Raw genomic sequence first — 15,801 nt, forward strand, 5'->3', positions numbered from 1 at the left:
TACATCTACGCGTGAAACAACTCCTACGGAGCACCTACTGAACGCTGGCAGAAGACCTCAGACCTCCCAAAAGGCAAGGAACCCCCCACGTACCTGGTTAGGGCAAAAGAAAAAACTAAACAGAGACAAAAGGATAGGGACGGGTCCTGCACCAGCGGGAGAGAGCTGTGAAGGAGGAAAAGTGTCCACACACTAGGAAGCCCCTTCGCGGATGGAGACTTCGGGAGGCGGAGTGGGGGAGCTTGGGAGCCGCGGAGAAGAGCACAGCAACAGGGGTGCGGAGGGCAAAGCGGACAGATTCCAGCGCAGAGGATCGGGCCGACCGGCACTCACCAGCCGAGAGGCTTGTCTGCTCGCCCGCCGGGGCGGGCGGGACTGGGAGCTGAGGCTCCGGCTTTTGTCGGAGCGCCGGGAGAGGACTGAGGTTGGCGGCGTGAACACAGCCTGCAGGGCGTTGGTGCGCCGCGGCTGGCCGGGAGAGAGTCCGGGGAGGGGTCTGGAGCTGCCGAAGAGGCAAGAGACTTTTACGTCCCTCTTTGTTTCCTGGTGCACGAGGAGAGGGGATTAAGAGCGCTGCTTGGGAGAGCTCCAGGGACGGGCGCGAGCCGCGGCTAAGAGTGCGGAGCCCGGAGACGGACATGGGACGCTAAGGCCGCTGCTGCCGCAGCCAGGAGGCCTGTGTGCGAACACAGGTCACTAGCCACGCGCCCTTCCGGGGAGCCTGTGCAGCCCGCCACTGCCAGGGTCCCGGGATCCAGGGACGGCTCCCTCGGGAGAGCGCTCGGCGCGCCTCAGGCTGCAGCGTCACGCCGTCACGCCGGCCTCTGCCGCTGCAGGCCCGCCCCGCACTCCGTGACCCTCCCTACCCCCCGGCCTGGGTGAGCCAGAGCCTCCGAATCAGCGGCTCCTTTAACCCCGTCCTGTCTGAGCAAAGAACAGACGCCCTCTGGCGACCTACACGCACAGGCGGGGCCAAATCCAAAGCTGAGCCCCTGGGAACTGTGAGAACAAAGAAGAGAAAGGGAAATCTCTCCCCGCAGCCTCAGAAGCAGCGGATTAAACCTCCACAATCAACTTGATATACCCTGCATCTGTGGAATACCTGAATAGACAACGAATCATCCCAAATTAAGGAGCCCTGTGGATGAAAGGCTCTTGGTGCTGCAGCCAGGAGTCAGTGCTGTGCCTCTGAGGTGGGAGAGCCAACTTCAGGACACTGGTCCACAAGAGGCCTCCCAGCTGCACATAATATCAAACGGCGAAAATCTCCCAGAGATCTCCATCTCAACGCCAGCACCCAGCTTCACTCAATGACCAGCAAGCTACAGTGCTGGACATCCTATGCCAAACAACTAGCAAGACAGGAACACAACCCCACCCATTAGCAGAGAGGCTGCCCAAAATCATAATAAGTCTACAGATACCCCAAAACACACCACCAGACGTGGACCTGCCCACCAGAAAGACAAGATCCAGCCTCATCCACCAGAACACAGGCACTAGTCCCCTCCACCAGGAAGCCTACACAACCCACTGAACCAACCTTAGCCACTGGGGACAGACACAAAAAACAACAGGAACTACGAACCTTCAGCCTGCAAAAAAGGAGACCCCAAACACAGTAAGATAAGCAAAATGAAAAAACAGAAAAACACACAGCAGATGAAGGAGCAAGATAAAAACCCACCAGACCTAACAAATGAAGAGGAAATAGGCAGTCTATCTGAAAAAGAATTCAGAATAATGATAGTAAGGTTGATCCGAAATCTTGGAGATAGAATGGACAATAGAATGGACAAATTGCAAGAATCAGTTAACAAGGACCTAGAAGAACTAAAGATGAAACAAGCAACGATGAACAACACAATAAATGAAATTAAAAGTACTCTAGATGGGATCAATAGCAGAATAACTGAGGCAGAAGAACGGATAAGTGACCTGGAAGATAAAATAGTGGAAATAACTACTGCAGAGCAGAATAAAGAAAAAAGAATGAAAAGAACTGAGGACAGTCTCAGAGACCTCTGGGACAACATTAAACGCACCAACATTCGAATTATAGGGGTTCCAGAAGAAGAAGAGAAAAAGAAAGGGACTGAGAAAATATTTGAAGAGATTATAGTTGAAAACTTCCCTAATATGGGAAAGGAAATAGTTAATCAAGTCCAGGAAGCACAGAGAGTCCCATACAGGATAAATCCAAGGAGAAATACGCCAAGACACATATTAATCAAACTGTCAAAAATTAAATACAAAGAAAACATATTAAAAGCAGCAAGGGAAAAACAACAAATAACACACAAGGGAATCCCCATAAGGTTAACAGCTGATCTTTCAGCAGAAACTCTGCAAGCCAGAAGGGAGTGGCAGGACATATTGAAAGTGTTGAAGGAGAAAAACCTGCAACCAAGATTACTCTACCCAGCAAGGATCTCATTCAGATTTGATGGAGAAATTAAAACCTTTACAGACAAGCAAAAGCTGAGAGAGTTCAGCACCACCAAACCAGCTCTACAACAACTGCTAAAGGAACTTCTCTAGGCAAGAAACACAAAAGAAGGAAAGGACCTACAATAACGAACCCAAAACAATTAAGAAAATGGGAATAGGAACACACATATCGATAATTACCTTAAATGTAAATGGACTAAATGCTCCCACCAAAAGACACAGATTGGCTGAATGGATACAAAAACAAGACCCATATATTTGCTGTCTACAAGAGACCCACTTCAGACCTAGAGACACATACAGACTGAAAGTAAGGGGATGGAAAAAGGTATTTCATGCAAATGGAAACCAAAAGAAAGCTGGAGTAGCAATTCTCATATCAGACAAAATAGACTTTAAAACAAAGACTATTAGAAGAGACAAAGAAGGACACTACATAATGATCAAGGGATCGATCCAAGGGGAAGATATAACAATTGTAAATATTTATGCACCCAACATAGGTGCACCTCAATACATAAGGCAAATACTGACAACCATAAAAGGGGAAATCGACAGTAACACATTCATAGTAGGGGACTTTAACACCCCACTTTCACCAATGGACAGATCATCCAAAATGAAAATAAATAAGGAAACACAAGCTTTAAATGATACATTAAACGAGATGGAGTTAATTGATATTTATAGGACATTCCATCCAAAAACAACAGAATACACATTTTTCTCAAGTGCTCATGGAACATTCTCCAGGATAGATCATATCTTGGGTCACAAATCAAGCCTTGGTAAACTTAAGAAAATTGAAATTGTATCAAGTATCTTTTCTGACCACAACGCCATGAGACTAGATATCAATTACAGGAAAGTATCTGTAAAAAATACAAACACATGGAGGCTAAACAATACACTACTTAATAATGAAGTGATCACTGAAGAAATCAAAGAGGAAATCAAAAAATACCTAGAAACAAATGACAATGGAGACACAACGACCCAAAACCTGTGGGATGCAGCAAAAGCAGTTCTAAGGGGGAAGTTTATAGCAATACAAGCCCACCTTAAGAAGCAGGAAACATCTCGAATAAACAACCTAACCTTGCACCTCAAGCAATTAGAGAAAGAAGAACAAAAAAACCCCAAAGCTAGCAGAAGGAAAGAAATCATAAAAATCAGATCAGAAATAAATGAAAAAGAAATGAAGGAAACAATAGCAAAGATCAATAAAACTGGTTCTTTGAGAAGATAAACAAAATAGATAAACCACTAGCCAGACTCATCAAGAAAAAAAGGGAGAAGACTCAAATCAATAGAATTAGAAATGAAAAAGGAGAGGTAACAACTGACACTGCAGAAATAAAAGAGATCATGAGAGATTACTACAAGCAACTCTATGCCAATAAAATGGACAATCTGGAAGAAATGGACAAATTCTTAGAAATGCACAACCTGCCAAGACTGAATCAGGAAGAAATAGAAAATATGAACAGACCAATCACAAGCACTGAAATTGAAACTGTGATTAAAAATCTTCCAACAAAGAAAAGCCCAGGACCAGATGGCTTCACAGGCGAATTCGATCAAACATTTACAGAAGAGCTAACGCCTATCCTTCTCAAACTCTTCCAAAATATAGCAGAGGGAGGAACACTCCCAAACTCCTTCTACGAGGCCACCATCACCTTGATACCAAAACCAGACAAGGATGTCACAAAGAAAGAAAACTACAGGCCAATATCACTGATGAACATAGATGCAAAAATCCTCAACAAAATACTAGCAAACAGAATCCAAGAGCACATTAAAAGGATCATACACCATGATCAAGTGGGGTTTATTCCAGGAATGCAAGGATTCTTCAATATACGCAAATCTATCAATGTGATAAACCATATTAACAAACTGAAGGAGAAAAACCATATGATCATCTCAATAGATGCAGAGAAAGCTTTTGACAAAATTCAACACCCATTTATGATAAAAACCCTGCAGAAAGTAGGCATAGAGGGAACTTTCCTCAACATAATAAAGGCCATATATGACAAGCCCACAGCAAACATCATCCTCAATGGTGAAAAACTGAAAGCATTTCCACTAAGATCAGGAACAAGACAAGGTTGCCCACTCTCACCACTCTTATTCAACATAGTTTTGGAAGTTTTAGCCACAGCAATCAGAGAAGAAAAGGAAATAAAAGGAATCCAAATCGGAAAAGAAGAAGTAAAGCTGTCACTGTTTGCAGATGACATGATCCTATACATAGAGAACCCTAAAGATGCTACCAGAAAACTACTAGAGCTAATCAATGAATTTGGTAAAGTGGCAGGATACAAAATTAATGCACAGAAATCTCTGGCATTCCTATATACTAATGATGAAAAATCTGAAAGTGAAATCAAGAAAACACTCCCATTTACCATTGCAACAAAAAGAATAAAATATCTAGGAATAAACCTACCTAAGGAGACAAAAGATCTGTATGCAGAAAATTATAAGACACTGATGAAAGAAATTAAAGATGATACAAATAGATGGAGAGATATACCATGTTCTTGGATTGGAAGAATCAACATTGTGAAAATGACTCTACTACCCAAAGCAATCTATAGATTCAATGCAATCCCTATGAAACTACCACTGGCATTTTTCACAGAACTAGAACAAAAAATTTTGCAATTTGTATGGAAACACAAAAGACCCCGAATAGCCAAAGCAATCTTGAGAACGAAAGAAGGAACTGGAGGAATCAGGCTCCCAGACTTCAGACTATACTACAAAGCTACAGTTATCAAGACAATATGGTACTGGCACAAAAACAGAAAGATAGATCAATGGAACAGGATAGAAAGCCCAGAGATAAACCCACGCACATATGGTCACCTTATCTTTGACAAAGGAGGCAGAAATGTACAGTGGAGAAAGGACAGCCTATTCAATAAGTGGTGCTGGGAAAACTGGACAGCTACATGTAAAAGTATGAGATTAGATCACTCCCTAACACCATACACAAAAATAAGCTCAAAATGGATTAAAGACCTAAATGTAAGGCCAGAAACTATCAAACTCTTAGAGGAAAACATAGGCAGAACACTCTATGACATAAATCACAGCAAGGTCCTTTTTGACCCACCTCCTAGAGAAATGGAAATAAAAACAAAAGTAAACAAATGGGACCTAATGAAACTTAAAAGCTTTTGCGCAGCAAAGGAAACCATAAAGAAGACCAAAAGACAACACTCAGAATGGGAGAAAATATTTGCAAATGAAGCAACGGACAAAGGATTAATCTCCAAAATTTATAAGCAGCTCATGCAGCTTAATAACAAAAAAACAAACAACCCAATCCAAAAATGGGCAGAAGACCTAAATAGACATTTCTCCAAAGAAGATATACAGAGTGCCAACAAACACATGAAAGAATGCTCAACATCACTAATCATTAGAGAAATGCAAATCAAAACTACAATGAGATATCATCTCACACCAGTCAGAATGGCCATCATCAAAAAATCTACAAACAATAAATGCTGGAGAGGGTGTGGAGAAAAGGGAACCCTCTTACACTGTTGGTGGGAATGTAAATTGATACAGCCACTGTGGAGAACAGTATGGAGGTTCCTTAAAAAGCTACAAATAGAACTACCATATGACCCAGCAATCCCACTACTGGGCATATACCCTGAGAAAACCATAATTCAAAAAGAGTCATGTACCAAAATGTTCATTGCAGCTCTATTTACAATAGCCCAGAGATGGAAACAACCTAAGTGTCCATCATCGGATGAATGGATAAAGAAGATGTGGCACATATATACAATGGAATATTACTCAGCCATAAAAAGAGACGAAATTGAGCTATTTGTAATGAGGTGGATAGACCTAGAGTCTGTCATACAGAGTGAAGTAAGTCAGAAAGAGAGAGACAAATACCGTATGCTAACACATATATATGGAATTTAAAAAAAAAATGTCATGAAAAACCTAGGGGTGAAACAGGAATAAAGACACAGACTTACTAGAGAATGGACTTGAGGCTATGGGGAGGGGGAAGGGTAAACGGTGACAAAGCGATAAAGAGGCATGGACATATATACACTACCAAAAGTAAGGTAGTTAGCTAGTGGGAAGCAGCCGCATAGCACAGGGAGATCAGCTCGGTGCTTTGTGACCGCCTGGAGGGGTGGGATAGGGAGGGTGGGAGGGAGGGAGACGCAAGCGGGAAGAGATATGGGAATATATGTATATATATAACTGATTCATTTTGTTGTGAAGCTGAAACTAACATACCATTGTAAAGCAATTATACTCCAATAAAGATGTTAAAAAATAAATAAATAAAAAAAAATCATCAGGCTATACACTTTAAAAAAAAAAATGTAGAAACTACTACTACAGTCATAGAGATGAACTGACAATCACTGGCTGAGAGAAAGAAACCAACCCATAAGAATATATAAGGTATGATTCATTTATATAATGTTCAAAAACAGGTAAAACTAAACTGTAGTGATTACCCCGAAAAAGCCAGGAAACCTGCTACATTTAGAGGAAAGGAAGCAGTATTATTGGGAGGGTATGTGAGAAAGGCTTTCAGGATGCTGGCAATATTCTATTTATTGACCTGGATGGCAGTTACATATATATTAACGTTTTAATAATTTATTAAAGTGTAAATCATGTTTATGTACTTTTCTACATGTATTATTTCCACAACTATAGAAAAATTGTTTTAACTTCTAGCTACATATTTGCCATACAGATATCACCCCAAAGGTAAGGAAAAAAAAGAAAACATAGTATAGTTTGTAAATGCGAATCAAGACGTAAGGTACTTGATGAACATAATAAAAGGTTTTAAATTGCTAAAATAGTCTGCATTTTCTATTTTTTAGTTGAGTTCTCTGTTTGAAAAAATTAAAACCACCAGAATTGGCCAGGGATACAGTTCCAGCGCTTGCTCCCTCTTCTTCATTCCTGTCCTCAAAAATGTCCCCATTTTCCCAATCCTGGCTCTGCGGAAGAGAAAATCCACAGCCTTCTCCCTCCATCTGCCTTCCCTTAGCTATATGGCTACTGCTTTGCCCTATGAGGGCCATTGCCACAGGAAGGGAGAGACATCCAATCTACCACGCAGGGGAGGATAACTGGTGAGAGCATGAGATGGTCTGTGCTCATGTATGAGGCAGTGTCCATGTATCTCAAAAACAAAAAGAGAAATGTATGCCTTGTAAAATGGGGGTGATTCTTCAGATTCATAGTGATTTCAACTTTTTTCACAAATGCACTGATTTTTTTATACCAGTTAATCTGCACACTTACTACACAACTGAGAACTAACTATACTTTTGATTGATACCACATCTTTTGATTGGTACCAAAATCCTTGATACTGCACTGAATGTAAATCCTTGGCTTTCTTATGATCCCACTGAGTGTATACGCCCTCACATGGACGTCTATGCCTATATTCATTTCATACAAACAACTAAAGAAATATTGTTTAGCATCTTTTACTTAAGAGCATAAAAGAAAGGTGGACGTTCAATGACATATTTCCTCAAAACTCAAGATTTTAACAAGTATTTTGTGCGCGCGCGCGCACACACACACACACACACACACACACATACACACATATATATACTAATGTATACTAATGTAGCAAAAGCAAAGGGCATGGAAAGTCAGAAGGAAATCCCCTTTTTCATTTCTTGAATATTTCTCTTTTAGCACATTTACACAGGTTCCTAAGGAATCAAACCATGATTTCACCTTCTCTACATAGAGACTAAAAATAACAGAATTGCTAGTCTCCTCAGTATATATATCCAAAAGAAAATAAAATGACCTTCATAAATTCTTATGAAGAGTGAACTAAAGGGAAAGTCCTATGAGCAGAGAGACCTAGACACCTGAATGGAAATGACTGTCCTGTGAAAGATTCCCATGTGCTTGTTCATGTCCCTGTTTCCTGCTGATCAGAGGAAAGCAGGAGGTGGGAGGGGGAGGAGTAAAGTGGCAAGGAAAACCAGCTCTGGGGTCCAGCAAACACCTGAGATACCCAAAAGAGACAGGGTCAAAATGGTGTCAGGTTGGGATCACTGCATTTGCCCTTTCCCTCTCATCTATAAATTGGTCAAAAGTTACTTTGTTGCTTGCCAAGTACTATTCTATGAACTCAAATCACATGGCACAAAGATACACTATTGCATACCCTCAATAACCTCAATGTCTATGAGGGTTCATACTCAGACTCAAAGTACAGCAGGTGAGAGAGAAGTAATACTTCAGGGCTAAAAAATTCCCCCATTTTGGTTGACTTCTATTCTTTAGGAAAAGGATATATTCAAAAGCTTCAGAGACATGTCGACACAAGGTATATGGATTTCACCAGGCACAATTCATTAGAGTAGAAGAAGGAAATAAAAGCATCAAAACACTTAACGTACTGTCTGAAGAAAGATGACAAAAAGTGAAGAAACAATTGGGAGACAGGCTGGAACAAAGCATCCTAATTCATTAAAAACAAAAACATTTCCCTTAATTTAGAAATCAAGAGGTTTAAGAACCTGGCATGGGACAGCCCTAGGCCAGTGGTTCTCAAATTATCTTTCAGAAAGCAAAGTGGGTTCCTAAAGTTCTATGTTAACACCTGAGCATTTCAGCAGCCCCAACTTCAAAGAGCCACAAGCAGGGCTGCACAGTATGTCCAGTCTACCACAGTGCTAGGACCAGTGACCAGTAATGACATGAGCCTCTTGCTTAACATTATATGACATTATTTCCCCTCCTAAGTTACTAGGTTTCAGGATGGAAAAATAAACATTCTATAATTTAACCTGTGATATCCTGGTTCTCCATTTGCATTACTGTTGGTTGAATGACACTTTCACATCTCAAATGGTGGTTCCATCTAGAAACATCTTAGAACTCAACCTTTTAAAGATTTTCTGAAAAGTCTAAAAAGAATCCCTACTCAGCTGATATGATGAAGAATCTGGTACCTTTAAAGTTCTGTCAAAGGATACAACTGCCATGGATGAAAGCAAAAATATTTAAAAAATCATTTAGCCTTAATCATCGTTTTCTTTCATGGCAAATATGAGGTAATCTATAAAACTATGTGTGCAAATAAGAGTAGCCAGTGCCACATTTTGAATAGTGTGAGAAATTCTAAAGCAGTTATTGTAAATTAATCATGAGCACTGAAGTAATTACCAAGGTCCTACCATCTATACCTTCTAAACCAGTGCAGTGTGTAACACCCAGGATGACAAACGTGAAAATAACAGTGATATAGAGCTTTAAAGCTCTTTTAAAAATCATTTAGCAAAATGAAATCTTGTGTTAAAGTTCTACATACAAAATGGACAGACCCATGCAAATCATATATCTGATAAGGGATTAATATCCAGAATATACAAAGAACTATAACTCAATGATAAAAAAACAAATGACCCAGTTTTTTAAAAATGGGAAAAGGGCTTGAACAGACATCTCTCCAAAGATACACAAATGGCCAATAAACACATAAAAAGAAGTTCAACATCACTAATCATTAGGGAAATGCAAAGCAAACCACAATGAGATACACTTTATACCCATTAGGCTGGCTATCATCAAAAAACACAAAAAATAGCAAGTGTTGGTGAGGATGTGGAGAAACTGGAACCTCAATTGCTGGTGGGAATGCAAAAGAGTGTAGCTACTGTGGAAAATGGTATGGTGTTTCCTTTAAAATAATTAAACATTGAATTATCATATGATACACTTCTATGTACATACCCCAAATAATTGAAAGTTGGGCTTCCCTAGTGGCACAGTGATTAAGAATCCACCTGCCAATGCAAGGGACATGGGTTTGAGCCCTGGTCTGGGAAGATCCCACATGCCGTGGAGCAACTAAGCCCGTGTGCCACAACTACTGAGACTGAGCTCTAGGGCCCACAAGCCACAACTACTGAAGCCCGTGTGCCCTAGAGCCCGTGCTCTGCAACAAGAAAGGCCACCACAATGAGAAGCCTGCATGCCATAACGAAGAGTAGCGCCCACTCACCGCAACTAGAGAAAGCCCGTACACAGCAATGAAGACCCAACGCAGCCAAAAATAAATTAATTAATTTTTAAAAAAAAAGAAAGTAGGGACTCAAACAGATAATTTGTTTCCCCATATTCATAGCAGCATTCACAGTAGCCAAAAGGTAAAAACAACCCAAATGTTCATCAACGGATGGATAAACACAATGAATATATGCAGACAGTGGAATATTAGTCATAAAAAGGAAGGAAATTCTGATACATGGATGAACCTTGAAAACGTTATGTTAAGAGGAATAAGCCAGACACAAAAGGACAAATACTGTATGACTCCACAGATAGGAGACACCTAGAATGGTCAAACTCAGAGGCAGAAAATACAATGGTGGTTGTCAGGGGCTGGGAGAAATGGAGGAGGTGGGGATATATTGTTTAATGGGTAAAAAGTTTCCATTGGGAAAATGAAAAAGTTCTGGAGATGAACGGTGGTGATGGTTGCACAAGAATGTGAATGTAATAATGCCACTTAACTGTACACTTTTAAATAATGGTTAAAATAGTAAATTTTATGGTATGTATATTTTACCACAATTAAAAAAGAAAGGATGGACCTGGGTGGAGTGGCTCCAGTCAAAGCAGAGGCAGGACCTGGAGCACACCCTGGGTCTGAGCCATGCCCTCCCTGCCAAAGCCCCTCCTCATAATAGTTCTATAAACACTGCTGGTTGCCCATCCAACAGCCTAACTCCTCTACTGCTTCTTTGTTAACAGAATCAGTTTTGTCCAGGAATCTCACAGCCACTGAGTCTTGGGGGAGGCTGGGATCTTCCCAAATGCCAGGGGTGAATCTTGATTAATGAAGACCAGTGGATCTCAAACATTTTATTCTCAGGCCCCCTTTATACTCATACACGTTATTGAGGACATTACTGACAGCTTTTGTTTAAGTGAGTTATATTTATCAATATTTACCACGTTAGAAATTAAAACTGAGAAAATTTAAAACCCAAGAATATATTCTATTAGTTGCCAAAGCAATGACGTCATCATATATCATGTAACCTCTTAACAACTCCACTGTAGACTAGTGAGAAAATTAGACTAGTAAAAAACACAAACGATGTTTTAGCATTATTATGAAAATAGTTTTGCTCTTGTGAATCTCCTGAAAGAGTCTCAGAGATATCCAATGCCACATTTTGAGAATGGCTGGTGCAGACCAGTCATGGTATTTCCATTTGTCTTCCAACTAACTGCAGGAATGTAGGAATGGGCAATGTTATGCAACTCTGGACAATAAGAACTTCAGCTGGAGGATTATTGAGAGAGTCTTTCTCAATCTTAAATAAATTCACTTTTTTCCATATTAGACACTGTAGTCTTCATGTGACACAAAATAACAGCAGTAGTTACCTTGGGAATCAAGCAATAAGTAAGCCTGAGGGGACTGGCCAACATGCTGCAAATAGCAAAGCAGAAAGATGGACCGGGGTCTTCTCACTAGCACAGCTGAGGGAATGAAGGAGCCAATCCTGAAAATCTTCCTTTTGGCTTAAGTCACCTTTCATTGGGTTTTCTTACAGTCAAATGTGTCCTAGCTGGCATATCTCCTCAGAACCTAGTTTGCTGAACACATTCTGAAAACCACCATTGTGTACGTAGCTGGCACACAGTAGAAGCTCAATAAATATTTGTTGAACAAATGTGTGAATAAATAAATAAGTAAACAAACAAATCCACTAAGGCTTTTGTAAAGGAGAGACTAAGATAAAATTTTGACTGATTTTGTGTTGAAAGAACGCTGTGTAGCTCCCAGATTGTCAACATTTAAAACAACGCTCATTATAAACCTCATAGTATCAAAAATGGCTGCATACTGTACCTGTCAGGGGGGCCAAGAGAGTTAGAAATTGCTTCCTTTTAGTCTGCACAATCTCCAAGCCAGAGGTATGAGAGGTAAGTCTACACATGCCAAATACAGACCATAACCTACTCAAAGTGGCAATCTGATAAAAAGCACTGGTTTTTATTTTTCCTCATTTCCCCTGAGCACGAGTCAACTGAAGTCACTTCTCCCATGAAATAAGCACCAAACAGAGATTTATGGACAGAATGCTAGAAAACACACTGTTTATGGAAGAAGGAAAAGAGACAAATCAAACACCTAGCCTCCAATCAATGTCACTAACTAGAGGCACAATGGCCTTGTCTGAAACTACTTAAAACCTCCATAAATATAATCAAATATAAAGTTAAGAAATTTATGCTCAACTATGCTTAAACTTGACAATATTCCTCCTCTTCCTTACTGAAAACCTGATACCAGTATTTTTAATTTACTTTAATGTTTCTTTGCTTCATTACTTTAAGTAGAAGTGATCGATTTGTCTTTTTGTTTGTAGCATTCTAAAAAAATTCACAATAAAATATTCTTGTTCCCATAAAGCACTTATGAGAGAAACAAGTGATATTTTTTTCCCCTAAAAACAATGAGGTTTTAAGAAAAGGTCCACTAGGAGGAGCTGGCTTTTTCTCTGTTGAGTCAGAAGTGTCTGGCCTCTGAGCTACTCTAACCAAAAACACAGACCTGAAATTTGCAGATAATTTCAAACAAACCCCAATCATAAACAAAATCTGGGCCTAAGGAATCAGAGGAGGCAACTGCAATCCAGGTGCAGAGTGTACACATTCTTCACTCAACTTCGCCAAGAATTAGGGAAGTTTAATTTAGCAGATAACTTTCTGGGGATTTACTGAGCTCCATTCTCCCACCCATGTCCCTAGCCACATGGGAAGTAGAGCTGCTCCCTGGATCTGGCTTCCAAGTAGAAGCATCCCTTCGTGAGTGGTTTGCCTTTGAAGCTGCTAGATAGAAACCCTTGACCTTGTTCTGCATCAGAGAACCAAAGACCTAGTATTGGGACTTGAAAAATACCAGTCTTCCCACATACATTCTGTTAGAAATAGTGGTTACTTACTTTCCTTGCATTCCTGTCCTCAATTCACTTAACTGACAGTAAGACTGTGAGCTTTTGGTGAGACCAGATAACAAAAATGGGCTGAGGAGCACATTAGATATAAAAATATTAGAAATCTTTTTGCCTACTTGGCTGCAAGTTATTTCTGCCTCTTTCCACCCTTAGTTCTACTCATAATTTATTACTAAATAAACAAAAACAAACAAAAAATCCCACACATTTATTGGAAAACTATCATATGACAGGAACTCTAAAAACACTGCAAATAAAAAGATGGCAGGGGCTTCCCTGGTTGCACAGTGGTTGAGAGTCTGCCTGCCAATTTAGGGGACACGGGTTCGTGCCCCGGTCCGGGAAGATCCCACATGCCGCGGAGTGGCTGGGTCCGTGAGCCATGGCCACTGAGCCTGCGCATCCAGAGCCTGTGCTCCGCAACGGGAGAGGCCACAGCAGTGAGAGGCCCGCGTACCGCAAAAAAAAAAAAAAAAAAGATGTCAGTGTTACCTGCTCTCAAGCAACCCATGGCTAATGAGGAAATCAGTAACTGCAAACAGATAAAACATAATCCCTTCTGGGAAGGACTGGGAGAGATGGAAACACAGGGTGCTGCAGGGAGCATTAAGAAGGGGCACCTCGCCCAGCAAGAAACAGCAATCTCTCACTCTCCCATTCAAACACATTGTTTACATTTTCACCTCTGTTCGGTTTTCAGCATCTAAAAGAAGTGCCACTTGGTGCCAAGACAAGCACAACTGCAGGCACTGACATCTTAAGACACTATTCAGTTAGAACTGTGAGCAGTTAGGTGTTTGGAAACAACTGAATTCTTAAAATTACCATGAAAATGAAAAATAAGGGACTTCCCAGGTGGCGCAGTGGTTAAGACTCTTCCGCCTGCCAACGCAGGGGTTCGGGCCCTGGTCTGGAAAGATCCCACATGCCGCAGAGCAACTAAGCCCATATGCCACAACTACTGAGCCTGTGCTCTAGAGCTTGCGAGCCACAACTACTGAGCCTGCGTGCCACAACTACTGAAGCCCCTGCGCCTAGGGCCCGTGCTCCGCAACGAGAGAAGCCACCACAATGAAAAGCCCATGCAGTGCAACGAAGAGTAGCCCCTGCTCGCCGCAACTAGAGAAAGCCCGCGCGCAGTGATGAAGACCCAACGCAGCCAAAAATAAATACATAAATTTATATATGTATAAAAAAATAAAAGGTGAAATCCTTGTAGAGAACTATGGCATCCTGCTTAATCCCACGCATCTTTTTGGGGCTGCAAGCCTCTGAAGGAGGAGTTTAAATAAATGTATGCTAATGGTCACTGAAGTCACACAGAAAAGCATTTTTGTGGTTAGCTTTTAGTACTATGTAAAACCAAATATCTGACTTTGTTTCCTTTAAACCCTCAGCCCACGTGACCGCCAGTTAAGATGGCAAGTAAATTCACTCTTTGATGGATCCCCTCTACTCCAAACACAGCAACGAGAGAGGAAACAAGAAGAGGAAACCAAGAGGATGCAGGCAAGCTCAAAAACAATATAAACATTTCTGTGAAACTGATATAGGGCAGAAACACAGTGAGGTAAATCCTCAAAGTTAAAGCCTTTAGCCCGCTAAGCTCAGGATCCAAAAACAGGCACTGAAACTGGAAGCATGAGACCTACACAATTTGGTGGCTAACCATAACCCACAAAGGACAGACTCGGACCTAGCATCATACTTGAAGGCAGGGTCAGAGGTGAAACTGGAGGAGGGTTCCTCCATTCCTGAAAGAAAGATGGTTATCTCATATGGAGCTGTGGCCTAGGGAGGAGGGAGAACATAGACCAGCCAGAGACCAGGAACTCAATGAAGCAGCCTGTGATTGCCCAAGTAACTGAAACACCACTGCAGTTCTAGACTGGGGCTCTGTGGAAGCCAGTCAGAGACGACTATAAATTGCTAAACAAGAAAAGACTGAGCAGAGAGGGAGAAAGACAGGTGGAAAATGAATGAATGAAAGCAATTAAAAAATATATCTCATTCAAAATAGGCCATTCAACCAAAATTCTAAAGTACATGAAGAAATCTAATGCCAATAAAGGCAACTAAAAGTCAGCCATCAAACCACTAATTCATTTCAGCTGAAATGAAAATTATAAAATAGTCCAACAAAATAAGTATATTTAACTGAATTAAAGACTTAAATTTAAGACCTGAAACCATAAAACTCCTAGAAGAAAACAAGCAATAAGCTCTTTGACATCGGTCTTTAGGAATTTTTTTTGATCTGTCTCCTCAGGCAAGGGCAACAAAAGCAAAACTAAACAAAGGAGACCACATCAAACTAAAAACC

General features: G+C 40.9%; 1 protein-coding gene across 5 annotated transcripts in view; it reads right to left on the minus strand.

Annotated features, from left to right (window-relative positions):
• FANCC (FA complementation group C) overlaps positions 1 to 15,801 on the minus strand; it is a 272,627-nt gene that overhangs the window by 187,337 nt on the left and 69,489 nt on the right. The window lies entirely within an intron of this gene.

The sequence above is a fragment of the Pseudorca crassidens genome, chromosome 7, assembly GCF_039906515.1.
Source record: "Pseudorca crassidens isolate mPseCra1 chromosome 7, mPseCra1.hap1, whole genome shotgun sequence".
In the NCBI taxonomy this organism is placed as follows: Eukaryota; Metazoa; Chordata; class Mammalia; order Artiodactyla; family Delphinidae; genus Pseudorca; species Pseudorca crassidens.